We start from the raw sequence: 13,153 nt of genomic DNA, 5'->3' as shown, positions 1-13,153 counted from the left end.
CTTTGATCCTGTGGAGAAGAGGGGGCAATAAAATATAACCCAGGCTATAGGAAAGAGACCCCCGGCACTTCCCGTTAAAGAACCAGGACCAAGGATGAGATCATCCTCTGAATAAAAGATGGAACTGTGTCCAGGACTGGCTACCTGGCTCCGCTCCACCCCATTTCCTTTGCTTCACTCAACACTCCTAATTCGGGAATGCAGGCGAAGGAGGGCCTGGGGCGGGAGGTGCTAGCCACATCTATTCTGTAGAGATGTGCATCTGGGACTCCTCTGCCTATGAGGAAGGGGTAAGCCCTTAGCTGCTGCCTCCTGCTGGAGCTCTGATCCTATTTGACTTGGTTTTCTGGGGGGACCATGGGGAGAGAGGGTCCCCAGGCCTGAATGGTTCCAAGGACAGCAGTGAATAGTGGCCATTCATTCCTCCATCTTTGACAAGGCGGATTGGGTATAAACACTAGAGGAAAAATGAACACTGGGAAATCATGAAGAGTTGGGCCGTATGCCCTGAGCCAAGGATGCTGATTAATTCTGTGCACCTGAAAGCCAACTGGAGTTGGAGAGGAGAGGCTCTAACTTCCTGGAGCCCAGCTTGGGGGTGAAGGCTGAGTGGATGAATTCAGCTCTGGGTACCTAGGAAGGGAGGACCCTCTTCATGACCGCTCCCCATTCCCCGGGCTCTTACCACTCATAGGTAAACTGAGGCATGAGGGAGCTCAGAGAGGGGCTAGATCTTAGTCAGAAGTCCCTTGAACTGATGGTGTTTATTTTGCACCCAGGCAGTGGCTTGACATTCTTAGAGGAGTAACTTTTCCACACTCCCATGGGGCGGACCTTACACGCTAAGTAAGGAAAGCCCTGGAAAATCTCAGGATCGTGGCAGGAGTGGATCCAGGAGGGACAGCTGTCCCTGGAGCCAGATAGGCATGTTGGAGCTGAACAGAGCTCTCCCCCAGGCTTCCCCTCTCCTGGTCTCACAGAGAGTGACTAATGTGCCCACGGCCCTACAACCAGAGCAGACAGCAGGACAGATAGGCAGACCTACCTGGACGTAGATGACCTGGATGACGTCCAGCCCCAGTTGTTCACTTCTGCTGCACTCTGGGGGAGGGGAAACATTTGGACCGAGACATTGGGACATTAGACTTGTCCATGCTGAATCTGACCTTGTGTACCTTCAAGAGTGTGAGTGAGACTAAATGGTGGCCCATGCCTGCTCCATTTTTTCACCCTCTCCTGCAGCCACCAGACTTTTCATCCCATCGTGCTCCCTCTCCTTGCCCTTGGCTCTCCAGTCCCGCCTTATGCTTTCCAGTAGCTGCAGGCCCCCACTCACCCCATCTTCCTCGCTCTGATGCTTTGTTCTCTACTTGGTACTCAGTCCTTTCCCTTTGGGCCCCTGCCTTCAGGCCCTTGGACTTAGCAGGCTCAGCCACTGGTATCAAATGACCCTGAGTTGGGGCCTCTGTATTTTTAACCCACCAGACACCCGAAGCTCCTGCTCCTGAAACCTGAGGAGCTGGCCCCTCCACACCTCACTCACACACACCCTGGTCCCTTCATCATCCAGGGTCTGGTTCAGCCGTGTCAGCAGCCAGGGGAGGACCCCAGACTGATAGAGCCCTGTCCCTAGGAGAACTTGTGAAGGAGGGAGGGGAGCATGGGTGGGGAGACCTCCGAGGAGGGGCTGATGTAGAGGGATTGTGGCTGACTGTACCTTACAATGGCCTTCACTTTGCTAGCCCATGGTCTCTCATCCTCCAGATCAGTCTGTGGCCCTTCAGACGATCCTATTTTTGTTTTGTTTTGTATTTGCATATTTTTTGCGCGGCCCTCATTGTAAGACTAGTCTGAAAAGGGCACAATTCTGGAGTCAGACAGACCTTGGTTGCCTCATCTATAAAATGGGATGGGGTGATAAGAATATATTTGTTGTGTGAATTAATGGATGGTGTGTGTATAAGGCCTTGTCCCAATGCCAGGCATAGTGTGCAGTCACTGAACACATGTGCTTTGCTTTTGGTGACAGTCTATGATTTCCCCCAGCTTTCCTTAGCCTTTCTCTCTCACGCTGTAGGCTTTGGGGAACAGCCAACCCTCTCCTCTAAAAAAGGCCTGAGAATTAACTGACCCACAGGGCAAAGTGGACCAGCTCACAAAGCAAAAGCCAGTGAGTGGGTGAAGAGAAAGGAAGAGCTATCACTGAGAGTGGGCAGGAGAGAAAGGCTCCCTAGAGACTCCTCGCCCACCTGAGATGTAGCAAAGTGTGTGGGCCCAGAATCGGGGACCAGGCACTTGGAAAGGTCCATCACCCTGTAGAGCCTGGGGCATGAGGCGAGAGGGTTCTTCGCCTAAACTAAAAGCTACGTGGATCCAGAAAGCGTTGTTTCAGCTTCTATTTCCAGGCAACAGCAGAGAAAATGGGCAGAGGGGTGGGATGGGGTCAAGATGACCCAACCATGGCAGGGGGCAGAAGGCAGGGACCACCAGTGCCTTCCTCAGAGGAGGGTCTGCAGCCCCACATTCACCACTCACCCTGTGACCCTTCCCAAGTCATTGAATCTCTCTGGACCTCAGGTTTTTTTATCGATGAAATAAGATCTCTTCTAGCACTGAAACACTGATTCTATAAGCTGATCTGAGGAACTGAGGTGGGGGCTAGAGGAGTCTACCTGCCAGTACTGGATATAGGTAGTGTGGTCTCCTCTATATGTTCTGTTTCTGCTGATCTTTTCTCAACCCCTCCCATTTCTCTGATCCCAGCTTGAGTTGTCTTGTCCTTAATCTCCATCGGGTTGGAAAGTGACTTTAAGATGGGGATAGCCCTCAAGGGGCAATGATGCTTGATTCTGATTTCCTTTCAGCCTTGACTGTGGCCCTTGACTTCCCCTGACTGGCTCCCATGAAGATCTAGAATGAGAGCATCACAGTAATCCCCACTCTCCCAAAATCAGATACGACACATCCAGCCAGGTGAGAGATGTTGCAAACATTTACTCTCTAGACTGGCCCCTGATTCAACAGGACAAGCCCCCTCCCCACTGGGCTCTAGTCAGATGTAGGCTGGGCTTCCGTCCCCTCAACCCACCCCATCTCCTACCCACGGTGCACTCAGTACAGCCCTAGGATTGCCTGTCTCTCTCATCCAAGGTGATTCATCCCAGTATCTCTCTGTCCAAACTCAGATGTCAAGTCAAACTCCTAATTCCTAACGCCCCACCCAACCCTCAGGACACCCCGTGTCATGTGAAGCTCTTCCTTTGCTGAGTTTAGTAGTAGGTCTCCCTCTCCAGCCAGCCTGTGGAAGAGAAGAGTTAGCTGGGGAAGGCAGTGGGGAGGAAGCCAGCGGAGATGAGCAGAAGGACCAGGTTGGAGGCCTGAGGGGGGAGCGCAGGGCACAGAGGACTGGAAGGAGCCGGGTGTTGAAGTCAAGGACTCAAGGGCCAGGGTCCACGTGCAGGCCAGGCAGTGAAGGGGGGAGAAGGGCGATGGGTCTAGAGGAACCAGGCAGGATGGGAGAGCTAGTTAGGAAGCTGGTGACCACTCAGTCAGAGCAGAGTGCAGGAACCCTGACCGCCTGGATGACAACAGATGGTAAGTTTTCTCATTTTCTCGTAGATAAAGATAAGAAGGCAGTAGGGAGTAGCACAGAGCCACCATAATATCCTGTAGAGAGCAAGATATCATTAATGAGCTATTTTGTTCTTCTTTTAATTCTAAGTCTTTGAAATCCAGTGAACATTTTACACTCATAGCACATTGTAAGTCAAACACAAAATTTTCAATGGTTCAAGGAAAATGTAGTCCAACCAAAACTGTAAAGTTGTATTTCATAGAAAAAATATTGGACATTGCTTTAGTTTTTAATTTTAAATTTACTAAAACTAAATAAAATTACAAATTCACTATTTCCGTCTCACTAGCTGTGTTTCAAGAGCTCAATAGTCACATAAGGATAGTGGCTACCATACCAGACAGTGCAGGTCTAGGCAATGGTTCCTTACACACACACACACACACACACACACACACACACACACACACATTAACAGTTACAGACATACAGTCACACATTCATTCAACAATTATCATATGTGTACTCTGTGTCTGTGCTAGGTCCTGGAGAAATGACATGATGATCTTTGATCTCAAGTTGCTCAAGCAATCAGGGAAAAGAGAATAGATACCCACATAAAATAAATAATCTCAATATTAGGTGATGAGTTTTATAGTCAAGGTATATACAGTGTTTGGGAACACAAGTAATGCTCAACTGCACTTACTATTACTTACATATTGGCATTAATAGCAAAAATAACAGAGCTACTTTTTTTTTTTAAGATTTTTATTGGGGAATTGGGGGATGGGAACAGCACTGGGGAATTGGGGGAAGGGGAACAGACAAGTTGCTGTTGTTTTGTTCTTCAGTCTAGTTGTGGAGGATGTTGCTTCACTGGCCCAAGTTGGCACCATCATTGCGCTCTTCCCGGGCGAGGCAGATCAGTCGCCGGCTTCTGGATGGCCGCTCACGCTGGCTGCTGGCTACACACTGTAGCCCATGGCAACCCACTGCAGCAGGGTCTGCAGCCTATGCTGTCGCCGTGACTCACGGCAGCCCAGCTCCAGGTTGAGCTGTTGTTCAGCATCTTAGCTGTAGAGGGCAGTGTCACTGGCCCTCATATGTGGGATCCGAACCGGGGCCCTCTGGCATCCCAAGCCAGCTCTTAACCATTGCGCCACTCGGCCGGCCCACAGAGCTACTTTTAACAAAGCATCCACCATGACCAAAACACTGTGCTTGGTGCATTATATGCATTTCTACATGTAATTCTCACAACAATCTTCCTGGTTTGTATTATTGAGACTTTGCATGTGAAGCTGAGGTTCAGAATGGTTAAGAAGTTGTCCAAGGTCCCAAAATAATGCACCATAGAGTTGAAATTCAAACCTGGGTAACTATGTACGGTGACAGGTGATTACTAGACTTACTGTGGTGATTGCTTCGTGAGGTATATAAATGTTGAATCACTATGTTGTACATCTGAAACTAATATAACGTTGTATGCCAACTGTAATTATAAAGTTAAAAAAAGAAATTAAAGCCTGGGGTTCTCGGTATCTAAGGGCAATGCCAATGTCTTTTATTAAACATTAACTGAGCGCCGACAGTGTACAAAGCATTGTGTAAAACACTGCAAGGGACAGAAAAGTGAGCAAAGTATGTAAATTCATAGAAAATGAGTTGGAAGAATGCGCACTAAATTATTAACACAGGCTACTTATGCAATGGGGAGGGGAATGAAAGTGGGAATGGAATGGGAGTTTTGCTTTTTTCTCTGTAAAAGTTTTCAATAGAATTTTTTCATAGTCATATACCAATGTAAAAAACAAAAACAAAAACATGGGACTTGAACAAAACAAGGTACCAAACAATAAAACTTTCAGTATGCCCACTCACACATAGGCACATTAAAACATATTTGCAGAAGTACAACAGAATTAGCCATGCATATTGGGCTAACTTTATGATTATTTCAGTTCTGAGCAATGTGTCCTTGGACAGCTGGCCACACATCAACCTAAAAAAGATGCCACTCTGTAAGTCTGCAGATACCCATGTCTAGTGGGTTGTGATCACTTGGCATGGTCCTAATCTTTCCCTAAATAAGAAGCATTGGTTGGCACACAGACGATTCTCATTGCAACACTGAGTGTAGCCCTGCTTATCCAGGTCGTCCCCAGTTTGGGACGTCCCTGTTCAGGCACATGTTCCTGGGCCCTGAGATACCCCTACTTGCACTCTTCCCTTACTCACTTGAGTGGGTACATTCGCAGGGCCTTGTTCATGCCTGGAGTGTAAGACAGAAAAGCAGCCAGTAATGTCTCCTTCAGGATCCCAAATATTAGGATCTTGTTTCTGGGAAGAAATGTTTCAGGGAGTGTTGGAGACAGGGAGGGAGAAGGAGGGACAGTGGCACGGCCCTGTGTGCAGGTTTGAGAGAGGCTTGGGGGCCTTGGGAGAAACTCACTTCAAGCCCTGCTGGAAGACTTAGTTGCGGCGGGTCTTGCAGATGATGAGGTCGGCCCATTGCATGACCACGATGCTGATAAAGAAGGCCGTGTTGCAGGTGAACTCCAACACCTTCCGCTGCAGGGAGGGCAGGCAGTATTAGAAGGGATTCAGATACACCTCAAAGGCTTCTTCCCTCTCCTGCCTTTCTGGACCCCAAGGGCTGAGTTAGGCTTTTAGATACCCACAGCACTTCGCTCCTATCTCCGTCTTTGCACTTTTCATCTTGTGTTATGAGTTGTTTATATGTTTTCCTTACCTGACTGAATTAGTCATCAGATGCATCTTATTGATCTTTGTGTTCCCCTCTCCATGCTTAGTTCAGTGAGTAACATGTAGTATGGCTCAATAAATACTTGCTAATTTAATAAGAAAGGTGATGTAGAAGAAGGTGGACTTTGAGAGGAAAGCAGTCAGAGGAAGTAGATCAGGAAGGAAGGTGGGGCCAGAGGGGACTCTGACTGCAGAGGGGAGAGGAATGCCTGAAAGGTGGTACTAGAGAGGAGACATCATTCCTCCATTCATTCATTCTCTCATTCACACTTTCCATGTAAGGAACTAGTGGGGAAGATAAACATGTTATGTCAGCACAACAGGTAGGTTATAAGAGATCACAGAGGGCTATGGGAACACAGAAGAAGTGTATTTAAATGAGACTGGAGAAAAAAACCTAATTAAAAAAATAAAACAGCATGTTTATAAATAACTTGTAGATTGAATAAAGAATTTGAAAATATGTAGGACTGAACAATAATAAGATACTACATATAGAACCTCACGGAATGTGATCAAAGTTGTACTTGGAGGGAAATATAGAGCCTTAAATGATTAGCAAACAAAGGCTAAAAATTGATGAGCCAAGTACAAAACTTAGAAAGACCCACCAGCTAGTAAGTGTGCCTCATATCTCACTACCACTCTACTTCAGCTGCCAATACCCGAGTCACTCCCATCAACCCTTGAAGAATTTATCTCCGGACTCTGTCACTCTAACACTGCTCCTGGACTCGTTTTTGGAGATTTAAATATCCACATTTATAATCCTTCCAGTACCGTGGTCTCACAGGTCCTTGGCTTCCTTCTCCTGCAGCGGTGTTGTCCTCCGCTCCCCAAATGGGCTTCTTGCTCCCATAGTTCAACTCCAGATATTGTCTTTTCCAAGAGCTACAATTTCTTTGTAATTTCCACTTCAAGCTTTCCTTTTTCTCTGACCATCATCTTTACCTTCCCATCCCATTGACTCTAATATCTCAATTCCAACTCCTCTTGGACTCCACTTCTACTTCCAATCTCTTGACCCAGTATGTTCTGGATTTGGTTATTATCTGTCTCCCCTCCAACCCCCTGCCCCTAACTAAAAGATAAGCTCCACAAGAGCAGTAACTTGGTTATTTTTGTTCACTACCATATCCCCAGGGCAGAACAGTACCTGGTATATCTTCTGATGCTCAAGAAATATTTGCTGAACGAATAAATATGTGGTGATCATTGGAATTACTGGTGAGAGATGTTTGGAAGGTAAGGAGCTATCCTCGCTTCTAGCAGTATGGAGAGTACTTCCCAGATAGGCAGCTTTGTACTCAATTATCTGAAAGTTACAGCAGTGGAAGAGACAGAGACCCTGCCTTTATGGAGTTCATGCCTCAGGGCAGCTGTTCTCAACCTGTTTTGCAATGCCTCAAAATACCTTTGATGTTATTTCAAATTAATTTTAATTACCTTTAATTTATTATAAGTGGATATATGTTGAGTTGCATCTTGGCAGCAGGGAGATAGTATCAAGATATAAAACTAACAAAGGCTGGAGTTGAGGACTGAGGCAATGTGGACAGGTGCACAGCGATGAGGATTCTGGGCATCATTGGACCCTGGAGCAGTGTTGGCAGCTGGAAACATTGACATCTGATGGCCTCATGAGGCTCTGCTAGTGGAAGCTAAGTATGTATGAAGGCCATCTTTCCAACAACCCAGATTTTAACCTACTTTTGGGAAACCTGCAATTTGCTTGGTTGGAGGCATTATGGTGAAGTGGGAAAGTGCCAGACAGGAATCAGTCCAGAATTCTAGTCCAGCTTTTCTAGGATTCACTGTGCGACTTTGAGCAATTCACGAAATCTTTCCAGACTCAGTTTCCTCATTTATAGAATGATGATAGTAAAGTACTCGTATGTATTTTCTATCATGCTATGATTCTAGCAATAACTTGTGTCACATTTCCCACTGTCTTAGAACTTGGGACAGAAGTATTCACAGATACAAAGAAGCATACTTACTAACATTCTTAAACACATAGTATCAGTTAGAGGGCTTCAGTTTGGGCCTCATTCATTCTGCGTGTTAGAAAATACTACTATTGCAGTGAGGCAGCCATTAGGTTTAAAAAGTTTAGAATGACAAGAAAGGGATAAAGAAGAAAAAACAGGTTTTCAGATTTGAAACCATATTATTTGAACTCCCGTGGAGGGAAGGAGTAAAACAGAAGAGAGAGGACCCAGCACTCATTTCTGGGGCAATAATGGTTAGAATGTAGAAAAGCAGAAATCAGATCCCAAAAGTTGATATGACAAACAAGACTTCCAAGTCCAAAGAAGCCAAAAGTTCCAGGAAGGCAAGGATAGATGACAGACAGCAGGAATGAACACAAATGAAGTCATTGTGAACAAGGAGAAGAATATTAGCTGACATGATTGGAGATTGAGGTCAAATGTTAGAATGTTCCTATAAGACTGGAGATAAAGCATCAACTCTATCTGGTTCCTCTATTCTCCCACTCTTCAAAAATTTGGTAAACCACTCTTTCCTGTCACTTCTTCATGCTTACTAGTCGCTATCTACTACCTTACCCCTTTTACTCACCCACTGCTGTCCACAACTATCCTCCAGGTCATTGAAGTATTGATTTACCCAGTTGAGGCAGATGCCCAGCAGATCTATAGGCTTAAAACAATTCTCGACCAGGATCACAAAGTAGGTAAAGAATCCAGCTACAGCCTAGATCATCCCTGTGAGTGGTAGAGTCACAGGACAGGGGAACCTGGTTCAGAGAAAGACCTCAAAAAGTTGACGTTGGAAGGGGTGGTGGCTGGGACTTGCTTCTAGCTGGGTTAGCCTGTGTTGGGCTATAACGCTGAAGATTCTTCCAGCCATGATCTGATCTCGTAATTTCTGTACAGCTGGCCTCTAAGCCCTGACATTTGTTTCTAAGATCTAACCCATCTAACTGGATTCCTTTCTCTTTATTTCCTCTGACTCTAGGACACTTATCAAGTCCTCTCCTCTCCTTATCTCTCTGCCCCTTACCTCTGTCTTAGTCAAAACCTCCGTTCTCCATGCTTGGAACACTACAGAGCTGTGCACTGTGTAGCTACCCATGGACATTGGTCCTCACAACAATTCTGAACTATTATTTACATCTCATAAGTGGGAAAACTAAAGCACAGAAAGATTCAGTCATTTCCAGGGTCATGCAGATAGTAAAGTGGTGAAATCAGGATTCAAACAGGTCTGGCTACTAAATCTGTGCTTTTTCCATGTGTTTCCTCTTCTAGATATTGGGATAGTCTCCCCTATTCTCAATCTCTTCCCTGTCCATCCCTCATCCTACTCCCTGAAAAACCCCACTGCACCTAGCAACTCAAGAATAAAGACCTCTAATGGCTCTCAAATGTCTTTCCAGCCTGACCCCAGTATAAATGCTACCGTGTCTACAGCCTTATTTTCCACTACTCCGTATCAGGAGTGAGTGTTCCACCAAGCTGATTTATTCACTCTTCAACACCAGGCCACGTGAATTTCCCCTCCCCTCGTCCTCCACACCTAACCATATACTGGATAGTCTAAGCCCTATCTTCCAACACCAATTTAAATCCTGTTTTCTCCATAAGGCCGCTCTGACAATCCTCATGACTGGTGAGCCTGCGCACTTTGTACTCCTGTAGCATGTCCTGTCTGTAGTCATTATTTGACACTTGGGAAAACGCTATCATTTTATATATGTTTGTTCCTTCCTGATTGGACTCATAAGTCAAGGGCAAATCAGACATCAATGGTTCTTTGTGTCCCCAGGGCCTAACACTGTTGTAAAGAAAATATCTCCCTGACTTCCAAACCGAGATGGCTTCAATGGCTAGACAGGTGCAACCATTCCCCACTCCCCTTACCCCTCATTCCTCCGGCTGCACCAATCTGTCCATAGGCCATGCCAATGAGACGGTCTTTGGATTCTGTGCAGCTCTCTTCATGATGTCACTTTCAGTTGCCTCGTAAGCCCAGGAGATAGCAGGGACCTGGAGAACGGAGGGTGGGAGTAACAGGGGACACAAAGTTCAGAAGGAAACTCAGAAGTAACTCAAGTTCTGTTCCTCTCCCTGGACACAGATCCTTCCTACAGACGCCCCGTAAGCCAGGTCCCAGTTTGGTCCTCACCATGTCAGGGCCCAGGCTGCTGCAGAGGATGGTTCACGGTGCCCAGAGGCAGGGGGGTGCTGAGGGTGATGAAGAGCAGGAAGCGGGGACTCTCAGGGACGATGCTGGGCAGAGTGTACGCGATGGACTTCTTCAGGTTGTCAAAGATGAGGCGGCCTGGGGAGGATAGTTCACCTTTAGTTAGAAGCACAGAGGGGACACACCTCCCACACACCAGCTCCTGGACAGAGAGACCACTACAATGCAGTGTCATGAGCCATGAAAGAGTCTGGAAGTCCCTGACCTTGGCCTTCCTAGTTTTGTTTCTAAATTGTGTGACTATTAGAGCCAGGATTTATTAGCATGCCATATCTGTGTACTTTTTGTTCTTAGAGTCAACTGTCTAATGTCATTTGATCTCTGAAGATAAAGCAGGGTTGGGTCTGGTTAATACTTAGAGATGTCTACCAATGCCAGGATAAAATCCATCAGAAGATTAAGACTGAAGTGAAAAGACCCTGGGCTTGGGCTTCAATCCTCTTCTGCCTTAGCTGGCTTGTGACCTTGGGTACCCCTCACCTCTCTGGACATCATTCCTTCTGCCTTGCAAGATGGCTTGAGTTCTTTCTGGGCGACCCTTTCAAAAAATGTAATCTCTCCTTGCACTCCGTGCTTTATTTTTTCCATTGCACTTATCTACTTTAATATAACATGCAATTTACTGTATTGCCTGTCTCACTCCACTGGAAATTAACTGAGTTGAGAGTTGGGATGTATGACTTTTTATTCCCCACTTTTGCATCCCCAGTACCTAGAATAGTACCTGGTACATAGTTGGTGCTCAAAAATTTGTTGAATTGAATGGATACAAAATACTGAGCAAAGTATTAGGATCATACAAGGTCTCAATGAAATAATAATTATTACTATTATATGGATTGTCATAAGTTTTAATAAGATAGCTACAGGCAGACAGCAGGAAGCCTGAGGTGCAGAATTCTGGGGTTCTCCTGTTCACCAAGAAGAATTGTTTTTGGAATTAGCTCATTAAATCAATTTATACATCAGACTGCAACTGATCTCTCTCTCTCTCTCTCTCTCTCTTTAAAGATTTTTATTGGGGAATTAGGGAGGGGAACAGTGTTGGGGAATTGGGGAAGAGGAACATTGTGTATTTCCAGGACCTATCAGCTCCAAGTCAAGTTGTTCTCCTTCAATCTTAGTTGTGAAGGGTGCAGCTCAGCTCCAAGTCCAGTCGCCACTTTCAATCTAGTTGCAGGGGGCGGGTGCAGTCCACCATCCCATGCAGGAGTCGAACCAGCAACCTTGTTGCACACTGAGCCATTTGGCTGCCCATTGGCAGCTCGCAGCTGCTCAGCTCAAGGTGCCGTGTTCAATCTTAGTTGCGGGGGGTGCACAGCCCACCATCCCATACAGTGTCAAACCGGCAACCTTGCTGCTAAGAGCACGCACTCTCACCAGCTCAGCCACAGCTCAGTTCCAGCGCAGCTCACTGGCGCATGTGGAAATCAAACTGGCGACCCTGTTGCTTAGAGCTCGAGCTCTAACCAACTGAGCCATTGGGCCAGCCCTGCAACAGTGATTAGACATTTATATAACTTATGAAGCGATCACCCCAATAAATCTAGTATCCATCTGAAACCATATATAGCTTTTACAATATTACTTACTATATTCCTTATGCTATACTTTATGTCCCCATGACTATTTTGTAACTACCAATTTCCTTTTTTTACCCAGCTTTCTAATAACCCTCCCATTTGGCAACCATCAAAATGTTCTCTGTATCTATGAATTTGTTTCTATTTTGTTTGTTTATTTTGTTCTTTAGGTTCCACATAGAAATGAAATCATATGGCATTTGTCTTTATCTGTCTGACTTACTCCACTCAGCAAAATACCTTCTAGGTCTATCATGTTGTTGCAGATGGCAAGATTTCTTTTTTTTTTCTCTCTTTAAAGATTTTATTGGGGAATTGGGGGTGTGGAACAGTGTTGGGAATTGGGGAAAGGGACCAGCCAAGTTGTTGTTCTTCAATCTTCGTTGTGGAGGGCTCCAGTCACCATCTGGCTTCCTGTCGGCAGCTCGTGGCCTCTAAGCTCCAGTTGCTGTGTTCAATCTTAGTTGTGGGTGGGCATAGCCACCATCCCATGAGAGAGTTGAACCAGCAGACTTTTTGTTAAGAGTGCACGCTCTATCCATTGAGCCATCTGGGTGGCAGCTCAGCTCAAGCTGCCGAGTTTAGTCTTAGTTGTGGGTGGGTGTAGCCCACCATCAAGCAGGCAATCTTGTTGTTACGCCAGCTGAGTCATCCTGCCACCTGTTGGCAGCTCAGCGACAGCTCAGCTCAGGCACAGCATCACTGGCCCGTGTGGGAATCGAACTGGCAGCCCTATTGCTCAGATCTCATGCTCCTAAGTCAACTCTTAATCAACTGAGCCACTCAGCCGGCCCCAAAATCATTCTTTTTTTTTTTTTAAGATTTTTTTTGGGGAATTGGGGGGATGGGATCAGTGCTGGGGAACTGGGGGAAGGGGAACAGACAAGTTGCTGTCCTTTTGTTCTTCAGTCTAGTGTGGAGGACATTGCTTCACTGGCCCAAGTTGGCACCATCATTGCGCTCTTCCTGGGCGAGGCAGATCAGTTGACGGCTTCTG

At 46.2% G+C, this 13,153-nt stretch overlaps 1 pseudogene; it reads right to left on the bottom strand.

The window, feature by feature from the left end:
- Positions 1 to 3,269: 3,269 nt before the first annotated feature.
- On the bottom strand, positions 3,270 to 11,203 carry LOC109386447 (sodium/potassium-transporting ATPase subunit alpha-4-like; annotated as a pseudogene).
- Positions 11,204 to 13,153: the final 1,950 nt, after the last annotated feature.

The sequence above is a fragment of the Hipposideros armiger genome, unplaced genomic scaffold (assembly GCF_001890085.2).
Source record: "Hipposideros armiger isolate ML-2016 unplaced genomic scaffold, ASM189008v1 scaffold_134, whole genome shotgun sequence".
Lineage (NCBI taxonomy): Eukaryota > Metazoa > Chordata > Mammalia > Chiroptera > Hipposideridae > Hipposideros > Hipposideros armiger.
This window is presented reverse-complemented; position numbering and strand designations above follow the sequence as displayed.